The sequence below is a fragment of the Eschrichtius robustus genome, chromosome 10 (genome assembly GCF_028021215.1).
Source record: "Eschrichtius robustus isolate mEscRob2 chromosome 10, mEscRob2.pri, whole genome shotgun sequence".
In the NCBI taxonomy this organism is placed as follows: Eukaryota; Metazoa; Chordata; class Mammalia; order Artiodactyla; family Eschrichtiidae; genus Eschrichtius; species Eschrichtius robustus.
In genome coordinates, this window is record NC_090833.1 from 10,752,713 (window position 1) to 10,775,444 (window position 22,732).

General features: G+C 38.7%; 1 protein-coding gene and 1 long non-coding RNA gene across 3 annotated transcripts in view; one reads left to right on the top strand and one right to left on the bottom strand.

Moving 5' to 3' along the window:
- LOC137769999 (uncharacterized) overlaps positions 1-15,258 on the bottom strand; it is a 38,245-nt gene extending 22,987 nt beyond the window's left edge. The window contains exon 1 of the long non-coding RNA XR_011075112.1: positions 14,963-15,258. This is a non-coding gene — a long non-coding RNA (uncharacterized lncRNA). The remainder of the gene's footprint in view (positions 1-14,962) is intronic.
- Positions 1-22,732, top strand: part of NR6A1 (nuclear receptor subfamily 6 group A member 1) — a 210,462-nt gene that overhangs the window by 78,667 nt on the left and 109,063 nt on the right. The window lies entirely within an intron of this gene.

A 22,732-nucleotide genomic window follows, 5' to 3' on the forward strand; every position in this document is an offset into this window, starting at 1 on the left:
AAAACTGAAGCTAGAGATAGTCACTTGCCTGGAGTAAAATAGCTAAGGAGGTCTCTTGCCTATTTTTGCTATATACCTGAAACTAACACAATATTGTTAATCAACTATACTCCAATATAAAATAAAAAATTTAAAAAAAATAGCTAAGGAGAGATAGAAAGTTAGGATTTAAATACAGGTTTGCCTGTCTCCAGACCCCAAGCTCTTGATACCACAATAATACTTAAAGAGAAGCAATAATTAGCTATAGATATTCCAATGATGAGGTGAATCTCAGAAGACTGAGCCTAGCTCCAAATCTGTTTCTCGTCTTTAATCCTCACATAGTTTGTTGATTAATTGTGAGCCTTTCTTTTCTTCTTCTTCATGTTCTCATAATAGAGAAACTTAAGGTGTCACAGATAGTCTTCTTGTCTGAACACAGGAGATCCTTGTCTATCTGATTTAGTGAACTTGTCCTTTATTAAGGCTTTGAATTTTTCTTTAATTCCATTTGCTGGACTCATCACTCTTTATAGATTTGTTTCTGTTATCTTCACAGGAATTTCTAGAAGTTATAGTGGGGAAAATCATAAGCATCTATGAGGTTCTGTTTTTGAAATACTGCACTTTAGTGTATCTTTATCTTGCTTCCTTTGGATTGTAAGTTTATTTTCTTTACCACCTAAGATGTGGTGTTGGAGATTTTTGTTTGTTTTAAATTATTTTTTAAAGTGAGAACCTTTATGTGTCCCATTGAGTCTCAGTAGTTGCATTCAAGTCTTGAATCTCATGTCTCACCCATTTCCATTGGCAGAGTCAAATCTAATAATTTCAGAAATGAGTACGTTTTTCTGTCCCTTCTTCCTTTCCTAAATATATTTCCCTTTTCTATCATTCTAGATTTTCTCTTCTTTCTCTTCAATCGGTTGGTCACTTAGATTTATTAAATCTACCTCCCAAATACCTATCAAACTCTGGCCCAAGGTACTCAACATCACTAGATATCAGAATAATGAAAAAAATTTTTAAATGATATACTACCACATGGCCACCAGAATGGCTAAAATAAAAATAACAAACAAAAAAACTGACCATTTAAAGCATTGGAGAGAACAACTGTAACACTCAACTTCTGCCAGCAGAAGTAGAGTGTAAGTTGGTGCAAACATTTGAAAACTCTTCAGGAGTACTTTTGCAAGTTGAACGTAAGCAATTCCATGTCTAAGCATATACCCAACAAAAATGGATAAAGTGTATGCTGAAAGAACATTTATGAGAATGTTCATAACAGCATTATTTGTAATAGTCCCAAACTAGAAACAACTAAATATCTATCAACAGTAGAATGGGTAAATGAATTGTGGTATAATCTGTAAAGTGGAATACTGTCCGGACAAACTATCACAGTATGCAGCAGCATGGATGAATGTCCTATACAAAATGTTGAGCAAAAGGAGCCAGACACAGAAGATTATATAATATGTGATTACCTTTATGTAAAGTTCAAAAATAGGCTAAACTAATCTGTGGTGATAGAAGTCAGAATAGTGGTTACGTTTACTGAGAGGATATAATGACTGTGAGGGGGCACAAAGGAGGTTTCTGAGAGGTATTAGTAATACTCTATATCTTGATTTGGGTGTTGGTTCCACAAGTGTGTTCACTTTGTAAAAATCCATTGAACTGTACATTTGAGATGAGTGTGCTTCACTTTTTACACTGGAACAAACACAAATTTTAAAAAGCTAGGCAGAAGCTTGGTTTAAAAGTTTGAGGGGAAGCATAGGGCTCAAGGACTTGCGTTAAGAGACCATTTCTAGTTAATGACTTGGAGTTAGTCACTTAAGAGTGGCCTTAAATGATAACTTTTTAAAATTTACAGTAAAGGTCTGGAAGGAATCACACCAAACCAATAATACTTTGGGTCAAGAGTAGGGTTGTGAGAGAATTGGTGGGGTTTTACCTTTTATTCTGTTTAGTACTTCTCACATTTTGAGTTATTTTTCAATAATATTTTAAGCATGCTTTTTAAAAAAGCAATTTTAATGAAGGAAATGTTAAGTAAGTAGCATGACAAGAAATAGGGTAAGATACTTGAGGTCAAGTGGAACTTCGGTGCCCTGCAAATCAGATCTCATTTAGCCATAGTTATTTTACAGTTCAGTAAAACAGCAAGAGAATTGCTCAGAGGTTGAATAGAGCACAATGTCAAAATAAAACAAAACAAGCCCTGGCTTCCCGTTTGCATCTTTAAAAAAAAAAAAAAACAACCGTGGTAAAAAACACATAATGTAAAATTTATCATCTTAACTTTTTAAAAATACACAGTTCATTAGTGTTAAGTATGTTCATATTGTTGATCAACAGATCTCTAGAACTTTTTCATCTTGGAAACATGAAACCCTGTATCCATTAAACAACTCCCCATTTTCCCTTCTTCCAACCCCTGGTAACCACCATTCTACTTTCCGTTTCTATGAATTTGACTACTTTAGATAGCCCATATAAGTGGCAGCATACAATACTTGTCTTTTTTTGACTGGCTTCTTATTTCACTTAGCATAATGCCCTCAAGGTTCATCTGTGTTGTAGCATGTGACAGCCTTTGCGTCTTTACTGCCACCATTGTGGTCAAAACCATCATTTTTTTCATCTGAATGATTGCAGTAGCCTCAGTATTCTCCTTGCCTCCAGTCTCGCCCACCTCTAATTTACCTTCCACCCAGTGGCTAAATGCAAATTTGACTTTACTTTAAAACTTGATGCCCTGACTGCAGTTAAATAAAATCTAAATGCTTTTACCTGACAAAGGCTTTCACTATGGGGCCCTAATACACTAGTTCCTAAGTCACATCCGTTTCCTTGTTGCTCCCAAACTAGGTATACTGTTTGCTCCCAAGCTAGATACACATCTTAATTTTTTTCTTGATCATACTGTTTCATGTTCCCAATCTGTATTTGTTGACAGTGAATCATGAATGAATCATGACTTTTAGTGAGACACTTTGTCATTTATGACTCTCATTCAGCTGTATGAGGAACTTAGTATTTTCCCATTTTACAGCTGAGGCAACTGAGGCTCAGAGAATTTTAGTTAGAAATTCTTTGATTAAACCCATGTTTTCATACTGTCTCTGCTTTTTTCTCTACATTTTACTGCCTGCCCAAAATTAAGGATCTTTTCTGGTGAATTCTAGTTATCTGTTATCAAAAGGTAACCATGAATTTCTAGGAACTATTAAAGCAGAACAAGTGCCTTAAAATAATGTTAATGATAATTTTGCTTTACTATTTACAACAGGCTTTCACATTCACGTATAATAATCCAGAGATGCCGTTCTTTTAAGATATTATATATCCTTTTAAATAACATTACAATATAAGCATAGAGCATTGGTGCAATGGACACTAGTCTATTTTAGCACACACTGAATGTATTTCTCCAAATTAGACTATATTGTTTATACTTAAGTAAATTTTTAAGAGAGATTATATAGTTCTTTCTACTTTTTCTGGAGACTTGAAGCCTAATAAATAAATGATATCTAGCTATTTTTTAAAGTTCCATGCATAGTTTAGACTGCATACTTGCTGACATTCAGAAATCTATTTTCATCATATGTAAAATTACATCGTACTGTCCCATATTCTTGTGATCCTGGAAACTAGTTCTTTTCAAAGTTAGAAGCAGAAAAAAATTTATTCTTTGTCAGGAAAAATTTTAAAGGAGGAAAAAAAGTCCCACCAAACCATAGAAAATCAAACTGCTATAGTGAACTGAGCAGTTCCCCTAGGAACCAGTCATCTGGACTGTGCTGTTTCCTAGCAGTTTTGACAGTGGACAAGCTTTCCAAGCTTCAGTATCTTCATCAGTAAAATAGGTGCTAATAACAGTACCGGATTCTTTAGATGGTTGTGATTATTAAATGACATGTTTAGAAAAACATTGCACAGGTTCTGACATGTAGTAGACCCTTGATAAATGTTATTTGCTATTATTTGGGGAGGGTGTATTTTTGAAACATATTAGGTATACATAAGTATCAAAGTCTTAGCAGATGTGAAGCTTTACCAGAAATCTGACCTTTTACACGGAGCTGATCAGCTTTCATTTTTGGACCATGCAGTTACTGTGACAGTTTCTCTTCTGTGTGATATACATATTCTCAAATATCTGCAGGAAACCTGGGGCGTCATTTTCTCTTAAGGAGAGATCCGTCTTGTCAGACTGAAATTAGGCAGGATTTACAGGGAAAATTACAAAGAAATGAAAAATGATAGTAATTTTATTAGCTATTCTGTGGGAAGTAAGAGTTTTTTTTCTTCCTGTCAGTGCTTGAATTCCTCTTGACTGTAGGTACTTGGGTAAACATTACTTTTTGCTGGTATGAGGCCATGTAAGTGGAATCTATTCAATTGGTTTTTATTGACTTTGGGCTTTTTTTTTTTTCTTTCTTAAGAAATTTTGATTTTTAAGTTGATCATTCAGTACAGTGTGTGTCCTCAAAGGTTTTCCTTTTTCTAGTCATGGCCTGAAGTATTTAATGTTTCAGCAATTAGGCAGGGCAAATGTTACATGATGTAAGAGGGCCAGATTGGGAAGCATACTAAAGGCAAGCTTTTTGAGGAAAGAACTCTTTTTAATGACTTTGGATCTCTTCTTATACATAAGAGTACCTGAAACAAAGTTGTCATTCAGTAAAGCTTTGTTGAATAAGTGATATTATTGGTTATTTTCTTGTCTTGGTAAGAATTTATAGGACTTCCCTGGTGGCACAGTGGTTAAGAATCTGCCTGCCATTGAAGGGGACACGGGTTTGATTCCTGGTCTGGGAAGATCCCACATGCTGCCGAGCAACTAAGCCAGCGTGCCACAATACTGAAGCCCACACACTCTAGGGCCCATGTGCCGCAACTACTGAAGCCTAGAGCCCATGCTCCGCAACAAGAGAAGCCACCGCAATGAGAAGCCCGTGCACCGCAAGGAAGAGTAGCCCCCGCTCACCACAACTAAAGAAAGCCCGTGTGCAGCAACGAAGACCCAACGCAGCCAAAAAAAGGAAAAAAAAAGAATTTATAGTAATTTCTATTATAAATTTGGGAAACCAAAAATTTATATCCATAGTTAATGCTCTTTGCTCACTCCTAAAATTTGAAAATAATTCAGATGTGAAAATACTGATTTTGTGCATTTTAATTTATCACCACAGTTTTCCATGTTGTTTTTCTCCCAAAGGTGGGATTAATTCTTGATTCATGTCATTGTTTCCAAGTAATGAACACATCTACAAGATAGAGTGATTTGATTTGATTTGTTTTTACTTCTGAGATTTGGGGAGCCTAATGTTCAACTTCCCTGTATCCTTTTGGAAGGTTTTCAAGATTTCTGTCAACTGACTTATCATTTTCAAGGGTGTATAATTTATCTTACTAGGGAGATTCTTCTATTTTCCTGTCCTTATTTCACTTTGAATTTTCCTTTAGAACTCTTCTTTTTTCATTATTGAAGAAATGGAAACTTTATTATATTTGGGTACCAGCTAATTATGTATAGCACATTCTCAGTGTTCATGAGCTTAGCGTTAGACAGGCGCTATCAGTTCCTGTTAGTAGGAGTGTAAATTGGTCAAACTAAAAAAATTATCAGAAATGTAGTTAGTGATTTCTGTATAAATATGTTCACTACAGTATTATTTATAATAGAAAATAACTGGAAACCACCTGGATATCTAAAAAAAAGTCATTTTTACAGACTTTAAAAAATGCTTATAAAGGGAACAAATTAGAATATAAAATTGTATATAAAGAATTGATTCCATTGTATATGAACTACACCAAGATATTAATAAGAATTTTCTCTGTAAGTGGGGTTATAGGTGACAAATTTTCTTTACATTTTTTTAATTCAAATTTTCTATATAGATCAGGTGTTACGAATATAATGACAAAAACTCCTGGTATTTTAAAAATCACTAATAGATAACTACAAAACAAGACTAGAGGGAAATTTATTGACAGTGGTTATCTTTAGATAGTGGGATGATGAATAACTTTTTTTTAGATTATGAATAACTTTTTGTCTTCATATTTTTTGTGCTTCTCAGTCTATCTTCAGTAAGCATACTATTTTTATAAGATGAAAAAATAAGTTATTTTATAAAGTATATCACTGTAGTCAACCAGGAATTTTCTTTCAGAGACATTTCTTTCTCTATGAGACTTCCATAATGATCTTTAGGGGAAAGACATACTTTCTTTGCCCTGCTTGATGGCTATGGTAGACTTGAGAATCCAAATCTTTTTTTTTTTTTTTTTTTTTTTTTGGCTGTGTTGGGTCTTCATTGCTTGCGCGCAGACTTTCTCTAGTTGTGGTGAGCGGGGGCTACTCTTCATTGCGGTGCGCAGGCTTCTCATTGGGGTGGCTCCTCTTTTTGCGGAGCAGGGGCTCTAGGGCACGCGCGGGCTTCAGTAGTTGCAGCACACAGGCTCAGTAGTTGTGGCGCACGGGCTTAGTTGCTCCGTGGCACGTGGGATCTTCCCGGACCAGGGATCAAACCCGTGTCCCCTGCATTGGCAGGCGGATTCTTAACTACTGCACCACCAGGGAAGTCCCTCCAAATTTTAGTTACGTTTCTTCTATACAATTTCTGATTAAATAAACTGAAATAGTAATACTGCTGGAGATAAAGTGCTCTACCTTTTGAAATCTGTGTGAGTGCAGTGATCCATTTCACCATTAACATCCCAACTTCAAAGTATTTTTCTCACAGTATTTTTCTCATAGTTTTCTTGCTATCTTGTGTTTAGCATATACAGCCAGAAACTTTTCAATAATCAGAAGTAGCAGTTCATCCATTAGTGGATCTTACTCTGCTTAGCTCTTAATATCTGAAATAAATATTTTAGATATACATAAGCCTTTGAAACCTGTTATTTTTTTTTAAAACTAGAGTGATTCTCATATACATGGATATAAAAGCAGAATGGATAATAGTAATATCCACCATTTGTAAAACTTTAGCTATGTTTGTCAAACATTTGTGGTATTCCAGGCACTATGCTAGACACTGACAAACATATTTTTCACAGCAGTTCTTTGAAGTAGTATTATTTTCCCTTTTTTCTCCTAGAGGAGGTATCTAAGGTTCAGAGAGGCAGATTTGTCTTGGGTCACGCAGTCGGTGAGTGCTTAAGCTGAGACTGGATTCCAATCTTTGTGACTACGATGCTGAAGGACAGGACCTTTGTCTTGTTTGCTATTGTATATTCAGTGCCTACAACAATGCTTGGCATATACTAAGCATTCAACAGATAGCCTTTGAAAGAATGAACTATATACCTAGAAGCTTTTAAGTGGCCAAGCAGAAGAGATTGTCTGTTCTAGTAATATAGGATTATACATAGAAGTGAGCCTGATAAAATGTAATGCTATTAGAAAGCCAAATGGAGATACTTCTAACAAAATCTAGGTCATAGTAACAGATGACCAGATTGGGAGCCTCCTTTTTGATTTAACTGTCTAATTTGTTCGGAGTACATTTGCCAGCTCTCTTTTCCACTTGACTTTGATATTCAGTGAACAAAGGAAAAGCAAAATACACGTGATATTGGGTCCTTGCTGGTGGGGAAAAAAAATCTGTGTGGAAACCCAAGTTCTGTAAGTGTCAAGGAACCAGAATGGGAATTTCTTGATTGGGATTTAGGTACTGGGAGCCTCAGATTCTGTGGAGATAACATTGTGCCATTGTGGTATATGGAGATACTTTATTGTTAACAGCAACTTCTTATATAGTCCTCTGACAACAAAGACTAAATTCCAATCGGAAGAGAGGTTAATATTTAGATACCTCATAGACATGGTACTAGTTTGTACGATAAATTGTTACAGAAGCCCGGTTGTGACTCTAGCCCTAGCCCTGCCTTCTTTTCATGTTTATCATCCATGTCTGAAATATTCTTGGTTGCTAAGAGCTAGCTGAGTCATGGGTTGAGTACTAGCTAGCTGTGTGGTCATGATGTCATAGCATGCGCCATTAAAGGAAATGGTAAGTGCTAAGAATTTAGTCTTAGGGAAGGGAGTGAAGGAAATATGTATCACATCTAATGCTTCAATGTATCACGGTCTGCTCCTGGATTGTTTTTCAGTGTTCAGACACCCTTAACTCTTTCTCCTCCAGAAATTTTCTTGTTTTTAATCATCACCTATCAAAAGGAGACTGAATTTTTGTATGAGATAGTGGTTCGCTACAGATCTGAGTAATGGTCACTGTGAAACCAAAACCACCCTATGTTTGTTTGAAGGTGTTGGGTTGGCCAAAAATTTCGTTCGGTTTTTTCTGTAAGATGGTTCTAGTAGCGCTTAGTTGTCTTTAACCTCATTCGAAACGATTTTGTTAGATTGTATTGTGACAGCTTTCGTATCAGCGTGCATTTAAAAAAACAGCTTATCAAAATTGAATTTTTATGTAGCTATTTTAATATTGAAGATGGAAGAAAAAAGCAACATTTTCAGCATATTATGCTTTATTATTTCAGGAAAGGTAAAAATGCAGCTGAAACACAAAAAAATTTGTGCATTGTGTGGAGAAGGTGCTGTGACTGATCGAACGTGTTAGAAGTGGTTTGCGCAGTTTTATGCTGGAGATTTCTCGCTGGACGATGCTCCACGGTCGGGTAGACCAGTTGAAGTTGATCAAATTGAGACATTAGTTGAGAACAATCAACGTTATACCACGCGGGAGATAGCTGACACACTCAAAATATCCAATTCGAGCATTGAAAACCATTTGCACCAGCTTGGTTATGTCAATTGCTTTGATGTTTGGGTTCCACATGAGTTAAGCAAAAAAACCCTTTTTGACCATATTTCCACATGCAATTCTCTACTTAAACATAAGAAAAACATTCCGTTTTTAAAACCAGTTGTGACGGGTGATGAAAAGCGAATAGTGTACAATAATGTGGAACAGAAGAGATTGTGGGGCAAGCGAAATGAACCACCACCAACCACACCAAAGGCTGGTCTTCATCCAAAGAAGGTGATGTTGTGTATATGGTGGGATTGGAAGGGAGTCCTCTATTATGAGCTCCTTCTGGAAAACCAAACGATGAATTCCAACAAGTACTGCTCCCAATGAGACCAACTGAAAGCAGCACCCGATGAAGAGCATCTGGAATTAGTCAACAGAAAACGCATAATCTTCCATCAGGATAACGCAAGACCGCATGTTTCTTTGATGACCAGGCAAAAACTGTTACAGCTGGCTGGGAAGTTCTGATTCATCCGCCGTATTCACCAGACATTGCACCTTCGGATTTCCATTTATTTTGGTCTTTACAAAATTCTCTCTTTTTCTTAATTTTTAAATTTGTTGTTTTTAAAAATGTTTATTTATTTGGTTGCGCCGGGTCTTAGTTGTGGCAGGCGGGCTCATTAGTTGTGGCTTGCCAGCTCCTTAGTTGAGGCATGCGAACTCTTCGTTGTGGCACGCATGTGGGATCTAGTTCCCTGACCAGAGATTGAACCTGGGCCCCTGCATTGGGAGTGCGGAGACTTAACCACTGCGCCACCAGGGAAATCCCACAAAATTCTCTTAATGGAAAAAACTTCAATTCCGTGGAAGACTGTAAAAGGCACCTGGAACAGTTCTTTGCTCAAAAAGATTAAAAAGTTTTGGGAAGATGGAATTACAAAGTTGCCTGAAAAATGGCAGAAGGTAGTGGAACAAAACGGTGAATACGTTGTTCAATAAAGTTCTTGGTGAAAATGAAAAATGTCTTTTATTTTTATTTAAAAAACCGAAGGAACTTTTTGGCCAACCCAGTATTTTGTTTCCATAATGGCTTGAAATCCATTAAGGTCTTGTAGTTTAGCATCTCTCTTTGCTTGAATCAAACGGAGCTGAGGGTGTACCTTCTTTCATATTCTTATGAACTATGTTAGTTCAGCTTCGAAGGATGGCACGGCAGTTTCTCCAAATCATTGGGTCCATTCTCAAAGTTTCTGAACTCAGATCCCTACCATTTTTTAAATGAGATGGCCTCTAGCCATGGCTATCTCAGTTAATAGCTTATCATCTCCAAGAGGGCAGCTTCTGTATCTATTTTGTTCATCATTCAACCTGGGTCTAGCACTGTGCTTGATAAGTATTTGAATACCCTCTTGCAAATCGAAATTGCTGTCATTTAGCCTCCAGTATGATACGTTTTTTGGACCACCACTGGTAACAAAGACTTGGAAGTGACTTTGTTAAATATCGCCTAGGTAGATAGTGGCAGAGCTAAAATTTCATGTCATATCTAATCCAGCCAGTTTCTGGGATTATGAACCTACCTTTTCAGATTTTACACTGTACCACGTTATCTCCCCTATATGTTGCTCTGCTGTTTGCTTTGGAAAATCTCTTGCCTTTTGTACTCTGAAAAGATTTTGTGGCATGTTCAACATTTTTCAGTTATTTGGCATCATCATTAAGAAACACCTACTTTTTCTAGTTTCTGCTAGATTACTTTCAACTTTAAAATGAGTGTACAGATGTAGTACAGATCTTGCCTAGGAATTCCTTCTATGCCTTTGGTTTTATTTTATTTTTAAAAATTTTTATTGGAGTATAGTTGATTTACAATGTTGTGTTAGTTTCAAGTGTATGGCTTTGATTTTAAAAGACATGAATTTTCTTTCCCATACCTGCAGGAGGCTATTTTAATTTCTTAGTCATAGGTAATATTAGAATTTTCATGTTTCTGTTTTAATCACCAAGAAGAATTAGTAGAAAGCTTATTCCAAAAAAGTCTCCAGGAAATATTATTTCTTAATTTAAGAAAATGATTCTTATACACGTAATAGCATTAAATTAGTATCAGTATTAAATACACCTCATGATATTAAAATCTGATGTTCCACCTCACTTTTCAAATGATAATTTTCCTATATTCATTCAATCAGTTCATCTAATATTTCTGTTTCTAAGACTTTGTGAGATTCTTTGTGCAGTGTTGACAGCTTTCATCTTCATGTTTGTTTTAATTAAAATTTAAACAGAGAATGGCCTGTGCTGTAAATCAGCCTGGAACCCTTCTATTTCCATTCTCTGTGTTTGGGAAGAGTCTCAGACAATGAATTGAACCTCAAGCCCTTACTGTGTTTTCACAGAATTGACATTTCCAAGGTGTTTTCCAATGTGCCAGGAGCAGTTCAAGATCTTTTATATATATGATCCTTGAACCTTAAAACGACTGTCAGGAAGGCATTAATATTTGTGGTTTATACATGAGAAGTCTGAGACAAAGAGAGGAAGTGACTTATTCAGGATCACATAGTAAATAAGTGGCAGAGCCAGGATTCCAACCCATGTCCACTTGACCCTAAGACCCAGTTTCTTGCGCCTAGCAGGCATAGGATGGGTTGAGAATGCATCCAAATTGAAGGACCTCATATTCATGTTTATCATGTCTGATTATTTGATGGTAGATTTGGAGGTTGACATGTAGTCATAACACTGAATACCATTCTGGAACATTTTAATTACTCTGGCCACTGCTACCTGTCTGCCGTTACCGTCTTAATATTCTTCATAACCTTTATTACAGACCAAGGAAAAAAATGAAACCTTTGTTTTCAAAATGCCTTTTTAGACATCTCTCAAGTATCGTAGTGCTAGCTACCTTGTCTTGTCATTGTATTTTTTGCTTAGAGATCACTTTCTTTCATGTCTAGCTGGATGTGCAGTTGAAAACAGGTGTTCTGGATATAAATATGCTCTTGATCAGTACTGTCCAATAGAACTTCCTGCAGTTGGAAATGTCCAGTTTCTGCATTGTCCAGTATAATAACCACTAGTTACATGGGGCTGTTGAGTGCTTGAAATGTAGCTAGTGCAACTGTGGAACCAAATTCTAAATTTTATTTAATTTTGACTAATTTAAATTCAAATAAAAATAGCCACATGTGATTATAGCACAGTTTGAGGTAGTAATTGATTCTTGTGTTTGATGAGTAATAGAATTTGAGGAAATCCAATAATTAGTAGTTTAAAAGTTGCTGATTGGTTTTCCAGCAACATAAAATTTGGCATGTGTTTATCCTAAAGCCATAGGACCAAATAGAGTAGAACAGTTCATATTTCCAAAGCACTTTTTGATTATTCATGATCTCATTTGATGAGTATTTCAGGTATGATATCATTTGGGACTTGTGTTTGCTAATGGATCATAGAAGAACAAAACCATTTACAGCTTTCTTGTGCAGGGGCTACTCCTGTTGAAATGGACACCATTCTGGCCCCTTGATGCTCAGGTTGAGGCTTGAGGGCCTGGACAGGAACCCATGTACTGTTTTCCACTGCTTATTGAGACTGGAGAATTATCCCTCTCCCCTCACCTAGAATGTCCATTAATTTCATTTTTTATTTCTGAAGAGAGGGAAGTAGAGACAGTTTCTAAATTTAGCCAGGGAGCTATAATAATTTGATAACCAACAAAAGAAAATTTAGTTTTCCTTTCTAATATTTCAAAATAAATCCTTAGGGCTTTGATTTTAGTTCTTTGTTTTGGAAAGTACAACCCAGAACTCAGAAATGTTCTGTGTAAGATTCATTTTTAAATTGATATGTGTCTTCTGAAGAAACTTTTGATGGAATTAAATAGTAGATTTCATATGATATTTTGAAGAAAAATTCATTTCCCTGGAGTCTTGATAGATTTGATTTCGTTTTGATTGTCTGGCCTTATGAAATAATTTGTAAAATATATTAATTTTATTATAAAATATATTAATTTTATTATATGTTATTAAGTAGCATATTTTTCTCTGTCATTTTAGTTGTAAAATGCTCCTCTCCTTTCTATCAGAGCTCACCACTAATCGACTCTGGGTGCTTTTGATTTTTCTGACTATGCCAAGGCATTGAATGAAGTTCGCTGTAGTGAGAAAAGAGAGCACATGGAACTCGTGACTTTATATACTCCAACAATAGAGCTTTTATGACATTGGAGGTGGTTAAAAATGCTAGAAGTAGCTCTTAAACATGGCATCACTGTGTTGCCTTTTTTTTTTTTTTTTTTGTATTCTTAGAGCTGCCAGGAGTGCATCGGGCCTGTAATTTCCTGTTCTCTGAATCCCCCATCTTTCTGCAGCTCCAAGCTTTGTGTCCCACAGCCTGTGACTCTGTGCTAACAAATCGCTATTGTCCAGTGGGGCGAATGGTGGCTGGAACTAAAGAATTGCTGTCTGGTTTCTATTCAAATCCAGGTAGTGAGATATATGAATGGACTTTTCGAATCGTCATGTGAATAACGTCTGCTCGGCATGAAGGCTCAGAGCCACACTAGGAAAGATTAACTCCTGGGCTGACCACTAACATCTTTTGTAGTAGGAGGTAGAAACATTCCCAAGTATCATTTTATTCACACTTAATTTTCCATTTCATCTTCCAAAAGTAGACTTAGCCATTCAGCTATTTGGCTACTTTTCTCTTAAGTTTTAGTGTTTCTGTTGATAATATGGAAGTTTGGGAAAATGCTAAGTTGTTTTTCGCTTAGAACACTATTTTTTTCTGTCAAAAGTTTTCTACCTTACATTTATAATGGCATAAAGTTATCTTTATAGCATACATGCAAAAATGAGAGAGAGGGAGCTGCTTTTTCCAAGAAACCAACCCTTTAAAATGCTTTCCAACCATTGAAGGGAAAAATCTCCTTTTTTTCAGAGCATCCTACTTATTTGCATTTTTTTCCTCCCAAAGCACAAATTTATACAGAGAAAATAGAAACAACTTAAAATGCGATGTATTAACCAAACAAACAAGCCTCCTTCAAATTAGGAACCAACTTAAGCATTTGTAAGTATAGCAGAATCAGGATTTTAAAAATTAGATTTGGAAGCTTGACTATAATTCATAATTCTCATTATCCTTAGAAAATTGTTATATTATCTTTCTCCTGTATACCTGAAAAAATGTCCACAGGCTTAAAGGGCCATGCTTTTTACATTCCTTCCATATTGCAGGTACTGTGGAAGGGGAGAGCCTTTTATGTTTCTTTTTGTCTTAAACTCAGACAGCTTTGTAAGCAGTAGTGTGTAGATTACAAGAGTTAGACAAAAGCAGGCGCGACTGAGAAGAGTTGAGGGGGGGGAGAGCTTGGGGCACTTCCTGTCACTCAACACATTCCAGATCACTAAAAAATTTCCACACCCTCTGCATTCCCTTTTGCCCACCCCAGATCCCAGTATTTTCTGATTACATATGTTGTGGTATTTATCACACTCCTCGCTATCACTGGGCTCTGGCAAGACTGCTTCAGAGGAGATGCATTCCTTTAGATTGCACAAAGCATAGCTGGGAAAATGGCTGGCAGTTTCAGAATCTAGTCACGATCGCACGCATGAGCACCTCACACATCCATGCCCCTTTCCCCCCTCTCCCGCCCCTGCAGCTGGCTGACCTGTCTCACCCACTGCTGGCCTATCGAACGGCCAGGACTGTCTGGTTTTGGCTCATGCCTTTGTCCATGTCTGGCTTAGTTCCTCTCTGTCTACGCTTGCCTCTACCCCCACCGCCCCAGGCAGCACAAGTGTTTGGCCACACAAAACTACAGATAGAAAAAAGGTGGTAAAAACTTCAAACTTCGCTAGATTCTCCAACAGTTTATTCTTTTGTTTATTCACTTTCTCTCTTCTTTAATACTTCGTTTTAAGAAAACAAATACAAAATTAATTATCTAAAGGCAAAGAATGCAAAGCAACCTTTGTGTTCCTTATAATAACTGACTTCATAACTCTCTTCAGCTGCGTTATGGGGTGTGTATAAAAAGCTTCTGTTCTGAGAACAAAGGAGCACGTGCAGAAATGAGACTAAAAAATCCACTGACAGTATTTCACCACACAAATTACTTAAAAGATTTTAGTCAAGCCTCTCAACAGATTCAATGTTAAAATGGTTTTTAGTTAAAAAAAAAAAAAAAAAAAATTGAAAGTGCTTACCCAGTAAAAGAACCGAAGTAGTCCTGAACTGTTACGTAAGACTTTTTACAGTTGGATCTTTGTCAAAAGGGGGTGGGGGTGATGGGAGAAAGCAGCAACAACAATCAAAAAAGTTCGAGCTGCTGTGGCTTAGAGGACAACTTCTCTGTTTCCAGATAGGATTCTTGCTGTAGAAATGGAACTCCCAGCCAGCACAGCATCCTGTCCCGGTAGAGAAATGAGTTTGTCAGTAAAAAAAAATTAGATACTGGAACCCAGACTAGATGAGGTATTGAACCGCGCCAGATTTCCTTGCAGCCCTGTCTGCTCAGCTCGCATTGAACTATATATGACCCAGATGATGGACAGAAGCACATTCAGTCATGTGCACACTGGAAGAAAGCGGATTTGCTGGTCCCTGGCAGTGCAGGGGTTTGTCTTCTGATTGGGCTGTGCCCTGATCAGTGAAATGTGAAGCCCTCACCATTCAGAGGCCGTAATTCAGGACTGGCAGTTTGAGTGTCTGGCTGCCTCTAGTCACTGAGAGAGACTTTGAAGGTGTTGCTTTTGTTTGGTGGCATTACCCACTCAGAGGTTACTTACACCTATGTACTAGTATTAGGAGCAATGCTAGCCTTCCTGAAATGCAAGAAGGAAGCTGACTTTGCCTGAATTCTGTCATCTTATTGTTGATGAACTTTGCTCTAACTTAACCCAATTATTTGATTTGAGAATTTTTGTGATCTTAACCAAGGCCCATGTCCAGACCACACCCTGGCCGTGATTTTGTGGGTTTGATAAGGTAAAAATAAAGGTAGCATTTGACTTTGAAGCTTCCTAGATGCTACAAATTGCTCTTAATGAAAATTGGACGGATGGACAGCAGAGAAGTTAAGTTTTGGATTCTGGAGTCTTTGAATGTGCTAGGAAGAAGCTTTATCTCTTATCGCCTTTGTGAAGCTGTCACTCTTATCCTAGTCCTTAGTCACATAGGGGACTGCTGGGGGGAAGCTACCAAAGTATAGGATCCCATTGAACTGTGACATAGCCTTTATGCAAGATAGCCACAGTCTACTCTCTCTAGTCTGTCTGAACTAGGGTCCTTGGGATTATTTCCTGTCTTTCTGGGCCACTAGGAAATGAGGCCATTATTTGGACTGTCGGTTGTGACATTTTTGTTTAGTATATGAAAGTTGCTTTGTTTAACGCAAATTAACACTGTTTTTTAAAAATTTGAAGCAATAAAGGAATTAGCTTATATAATCCTAAAGTGGTGTTTAGACATATAAATACTTTGGTTCATTTTCTGCCTCTCTTACACTTGTGGAAATAAATCCATGGTCAGTGTATAGCGCCTGTCTATTTTGCTGTAAATTCTGGGTTTGGATGTTTAAGTATTTGTAATTTCTTAGATGTTACACAGCATCCTGCATATGGGGACTGCCCAGGAATTTTTCTCTTGTCTTAACCTGGAGAAGCTGGGTTGATATGCTATGGGATATAACAATGATCAAAGTCAGAAAAGAAGGGATGCACACCCTCTCTTTTCTGTAAACTACAGAACAATCATTCCTTTTTTTCTTTAAATTGTGGTAAAATATACGTAAAGTAAAATTTACCATTTTAACGTCTGTAGTCTGTAGCATTAGGTACATTCACATTGTTGTATAATCATCCCCACTACCTATCTCCAGAATATTTTTATTTCCCCAAACTGAAACTCTGTACCTAACATTAACTTCTTATTCCTTCCTCCCCCAGCCCCTGGCAACCACCATTCTTTCTGTCTCTATGAATTTGACTATTCAAGATACCTCATAGAAGTAGAATCATACAGTACTTGTCTTTTTGTGACTGGGTTACTTCACTTAGCTTAATGTCCTCTAGGGTCATTCATGTTGTAGCATGTGTCAGAATTTCCTTCCTTTTTAAGATTGAATAATATTCCGTTCCTTTGTACATATAGACCACATTTTGTTTATCCTTTCATCTGTCGATGGACACTTAGTTGCTCACACCTTTTGGCTATTAAGACAATCATTCTTGACCATTCTTCTTGTAATCTTGTGAGGGCATCTTTACAGAGCTGTTCTGACCCATCTTAAAAGCTATTCCATTTTATCAGTTGGAAGGGTTTTGGTATGCCTTTTAACTTTAGAGACTAACTAGGCCCTAATATCAGATTTGCTAGAGAAGGGCAGATTCTTTTCAGCCGTCTTGGATGAGACTTAAAACATAATTCTTCTCTATTTATTTTTTATGGGTTTATCTTTTCCTATTACACTGTGAGCTCTTCCTGGGCAAGGACTGTAGTAAATTCCTTTTGAATTGTGCCTGTACCTCTTGTTTAGGAAGTAGACATCAATAAAAATTAGTTGGAAAAAAAAGTGAATTAATGAATAATAATAGAATAATAGCTAATTTTATTGGATTTTTATTATAGGCAAGACACTGTGACAGATGTTTTATATACATTGTTTAACTTTCAAAACAACTCTGAGATAAGTATTGTTATATTCATTTAATAGATAACTTGTTCAGGACCTCACAGCATGTAAAAGATACAACTGAGATTTGAACCCTTGTCTCTTTTGGCTCCAGAGCCATTATGCAAACTCCATAGTGAGGTGATGATCAGTGGGTTTGGAAGCAGGAGATTAAGGCTAAGCATTGATTCCAAATCAGAGATTCTTTCATTAGGCATCAGGAGCTATAGCCCTGTGATAGAGATGGTTCATGAGTGGATACTCAGAGGAAAGCTTTGCACGTTATAGATCTTTAGCTGAACAACCCCTTGTTGAACTCAGTTCACAGATATTCCTGTGTATGTATATAAATTCTCTTTCTTAGGTTATTTTGAAAGTGCAGTTAAATGAATGCACTAGAACGAATGCATCGATGTTCCTCCTACATATATGAATGATACTGTTCTAGGTGCTATGGTGAGTCAAGAATAAACCAGAACAGATTCTTATGGATCTTGCATGCTAGTGAGGAGACAGAAAAATAAGTTTACAAAGTAATATAAAGTAAAACAGGAAACCATGCTATGAGGAAAATAAAATAGGGTAATGTGATGATGGACAATGCCTTGGGGGTAGATTTGGATGAGGGACTCCTTAAATGAGGAAATACCCAGGAATGCTTCTCTGAGGAAGTAAAATATACAAGCTGAGAGCCAAACGATGACAAGAAGAATCCTAGAGGATAAAGAGCTAAAAGAAGTGTGATCTGAGCAACGAGAACGAGATATCAGTTCTAAGATAGGATTGAGTTTGGTGTGTTTGAGGAGCAGAAAGAGTAGCATGGCTAAAGTGGAGTGAATGCAGGTAGGAGATAATGTTGGAGAGGTAGGATGGGATCCTATCATGTAGGGCCTTGTGAGCTGTGATAAGAAATTTGGATTTTTCCCCAAAGGTAGGAGATTGGAAGGTTTTAAGCAGAAGAGTCCTCCTGACACTACCTTTTTTTTTTTAAATTAAATTAAATTAAATTTATTTATTTATTTTGGGCTGCTCTGGGAGGCATGCGGGATCTTAGTTCCCGTGCCCCCTACAGTGGAAGCACAGAGTCCTAACCACTGGACTGCCAGTGAATTCCCCTGACACTACCTTTAACTGGAGTCCTTCCCAAGCTGGAGACTTTGCCAAGGCTTTCACATGTTAGTGGCCAGCTCTAGGTGTCCTAGCAGAATGATACTTCTTTTACAAGAATGCTGGCACAACCATTGGTTTCATTGCTCTTTCCACATCAAAGAGGGCTCATTCAACAGGAGTCTCTTGTTGTTTTCACAACATCACTGTTGTGTGGATAGGGTTTTGTATGCTGGTTTTCTGTATTAATTTAGGCTAAAATTCAGTTCTTAATTAGACCTGATCTTTCTGTGTCAGTAACTTTGAAGGACGTGTTCTTGGCAGTTGATGATGGCTGTTTCATTTATATGATATACTTAAGGGCATACTGATGGGAATCTGAAATTGACAAGTAAAGAGGAACTTTCCTAGTATTCTTTTTATTTTTTGGCTGTGTCGGGTCTTAGTTGCGGCATGCAGGATATTTGTTGAGGTGCGTGGACTCTTCACTGTGGCGTGCGGGCTTCCTTCTATTTTCTCTTTCTAGTTGAGGCGCGCTGGCTCAGTAGTTGTGGCACGCAGGCTTAGCTGCCCCGTGGCATGTGGGATCTTAGTTCCTCAACCAGGGATCGAACCCGCGTCCCCTGCGTTGGAAGGCGGATTCTTTACCACTGGACTACCAGGGAAGTCCGTTTGCCAGTATTCTTTTTTTTTTTTTTTTAAAGATTATTTATGTATGTATGTATGGCTGCATCAGGTCTTAGTTGCGGCATGTGGGATCTTCGTTGAGGCATGCGAGATCTTCCGTTGCAGTGTGCAGGCTCTTCTTTGTGGTACGCGGGCTTCTCTCTAGTTGTGGTGTGCAGGTTTTCTCTTCTCTAGTTGTGGCGCGCAGGCCCCAGGGTGCGTGGGCTCTGTAGTTTGCAGCATGCAGGCTCTCTAGTTGAGGCGCACGAGCTCAGTAGTTGCAGCCTGCAGGCTTAGTTGCCCCGCGGCATGTGGGATCTTAGTTCCCTGACCAGGGATCGAACCCACGCCCCCTGCATTGTAAGGCGGATTCTTTACCACTGGACCACAAGGAAAGTCCCCCCTTCCCAGTATTCTTAAATAAGGTTGTATTCAGATATTCTGACTCTAGTAGGGTTAATTGCTAACATTTATCCCATATTATTTGATTTTTTAAAATACTGTGAAAAATAACGAACATAACATTACACACTTGATAGTTTCATTTTATAAGTCATTTGCGTTCAAATTGTTTTGACCATTATCCTCTGTAAGAAAGATATTTTATATTGTAATCCATTATACATGTATTTGTATATATATCTATGTATCAATATCTATATCTGAAACCATACTTTCATGGTATAGTACTTGTCCTTATAACATGTAGTCATCTGATTTTTTTTTTTTTACTTAAAAAATATTATTTACAAGCCACTAAATTGATTTTAAAACCCACTGAAGGGACAATCTGAACTTTGAAAAAACATTGTAGGGGAGAAATCTGAGGCTCGGAGAGGTTATGACTTGTCATTTGTCACATAGCAAGGAAGTAGCAGAGCTGGGACTTAAACTATTGCTAATGATTCCAAAGCCCTTCCTTGTTACCACATTGTATAGTTTTTCTAGTGATTATAATCTTCAGTGAAACTGAACAAAAATGAAACACCACAAATGACCTTTAATAATGATTATATAAAATGTAAATTTTCAAAGCAGATGCTGTAGGATGGGACAGAAATATTCTTCCTCTGATCACGTCCTCTGCCTTTTTCAAAGACCTGTTGGCCACTTGGCGTTGTCTTCCATATCTTGGACAGAATGCAGTTGTTATTACTCATTAGTTGTACTGGGAACCAGCAGATTTCCCAAAGCACTTGTGTCTCATTACTCAGCCTACCCCTGAGCTAATCTTGGCTTCTTAAAATAATAGCTGTGTGATACCTAGCTTATGAGAGTGAGAATGTGGCCTCTCAAAAGCGAGCTGTTGCAGTGTAAGTTGGAGTCAGTGCTCAGACACAAGACAGGAAATATATCTAGTGTCTGAGTCCAGCCCTGCTGTTTTCTGACCTGGTTACGGTACTGGTTGAGTTAATTTTGCTGAAGGGAGAAATCATGTCCTCCTCTCCCGCTGGAGGATAAGGCTATATCAAAGGGGAAGGGTAGGGAATTAATGCCTGTTGTTTACTATGAGCCAGCCACGCGCTGTACTCTAGGCCAGGGGTCCGTAACCCTCGGTCCACGGCCTGTTAGGAACCAGGCTGCACAGCAGGAGGTGAGTGGCGGGCGAGCAAGCAAAGCTTCATCTGCCGCTGCCCATCACTCCCCATCGGTCGCATTACCGCCTGAACCATTTCCACCCCCCCACCCCCGCCCCGGTCCGTGGAAAAATTGTCTTCCAGGAAACCGGTCCCTGGTGCCAAAAAGGTTGGGGACTGCTGCTCTACCCGCCCCCCCCCCCCCCCCCGCTTTAATCTAATTTAATTTAATTTATTTTTTGGCTGTGTTGGGTCTTTGTTGCTGCATGCAGGCTTTTCTTCACTTGCAGCAGCAGGGGCCACTGTTCGTTGCAGTGCACGGACCTCTCATTGCGGTGGCTTCTCTTGTTGCGGAGCATGGGCTCTAGGCGCGTGGGCTTAAGTAGTTGTGGCACATGGGCTTCAGTAGTTACGGTGCTCGGGCTCTAGAGCACAGACTCAGTAGTTGTGGCGCATGGGCTTCAGTAGTTGTGGTGCTCGGGCTCTAGAGCGCAGGCTCAGTAGTTGTGGTGCATGGGCTTAGTTGCTCTGCGACATGTGGGATCTTCCTGGACCAGGGCTCAAACCCGTGTGCCCTGCATTGGCAGGCAGACTCTTAAACACTGCACCACCAGGGAAGCCCTCTAGGCCCTTTTGACATAGGTTTTAGTTTAATTCTCACGACAATTCTGTGAGGGGAAAGTTATTATCCCTATTGTTTTCATTTATTATTTTTATTTCTTAAAATTAGGATACAGAACAATCAGGACACAGAACAGTTACAGTGCCCCAAAAAACTATTTTGTGTATTATCCTTATTTTACAGAAAAGAAACATTGAGGCTCAGAGAGAAGAAATGATTCTTTTTTAAAAAAATTTTATTTATTTATTTTTGGCTGTGTTGGGTCTTCGTTTCTGTGCGAGGGCTTTCTCTAGTTGTGGCAAGCGGGGGCCACTCTTCATCGCGGTGCGCGGGCCTCTCACTATCGTGGCCTCTCTTGTTGCGGAGCACAGGCTCCAGATGCGCAGGCTCAGTAGTTGTGGCTCACGGGCCTGCCTAGTTGCTCCGCGGCATGTGGGATCTTCCCAGACCAGGGCTTGAACCCGTGTCCCCTGCATTAGCAGGCAGATTCTCAACCACTGCACCACCAGGGAAGCCCTAGAAATGATTCTTAAACAATCACAAAGTCAGGTAGTGGCTGAGGTTGGGACAGAAGCTACACTATACCTACCTTTAAAAATCGTACCTTTGGGCTTCCCTGGTGGTGCAGTGGTTGAGAATCTGCCTGCTAATGCAGGGGACACGGGTTCGAGCCCTGGTCTGGGAAGATCCCACATGCCGCGGAGCAACTAGTCCCGTGAGCCACAACTACTGAGCCTGCGCGTCTCGAGCCTGTGCTCCGCAACACGAGAGGCCGCGACAGTGAGAGGCCCGTGCACCGCAGTGAAGAGTGGCCCCCGCTTGCCGCAACTAGAGAAAGCCCTCGCACAGAAACGAAGACCCAACACAGCCAAAAATAAATAAATTAAAAAAAAAAAATTGTACCTTCACCTCAGAGCCGAATTGGAGCTCTAAGTTGATGAGACTGTGTAGAAGGGGACATTCCTAGGCTTTAAGAATAAAGGGTTAGGGGCTTCCCTGGTGGCGCAGTGGTTGAGAATCTGCCCGCCAATGCAGGGCACACGGGTTCGAGCCCTGGTCTGGGAAGATCCCACATGCCGCGGAGCAACTGGGCCCGTGAGCCACAATTACTGAGCCTGCGCGTCTGGAGCCTGTGCTCCGCGACAAGAGAGGCCGCGATAGTGAGAGGCCTGTGCACTGCGATGAAGAGTGGCCCCCGCTTGCCACAACTAGAGAAAGCCCTCGCACAGAGACGAAGACCCAACACAGCCATAAATAAATAAATAAATTTAAAAAAAAAACAAAAAAAAAAACAAAGAATAAAGGGTTATGTCATAGGATGGAAGCCTTTGAA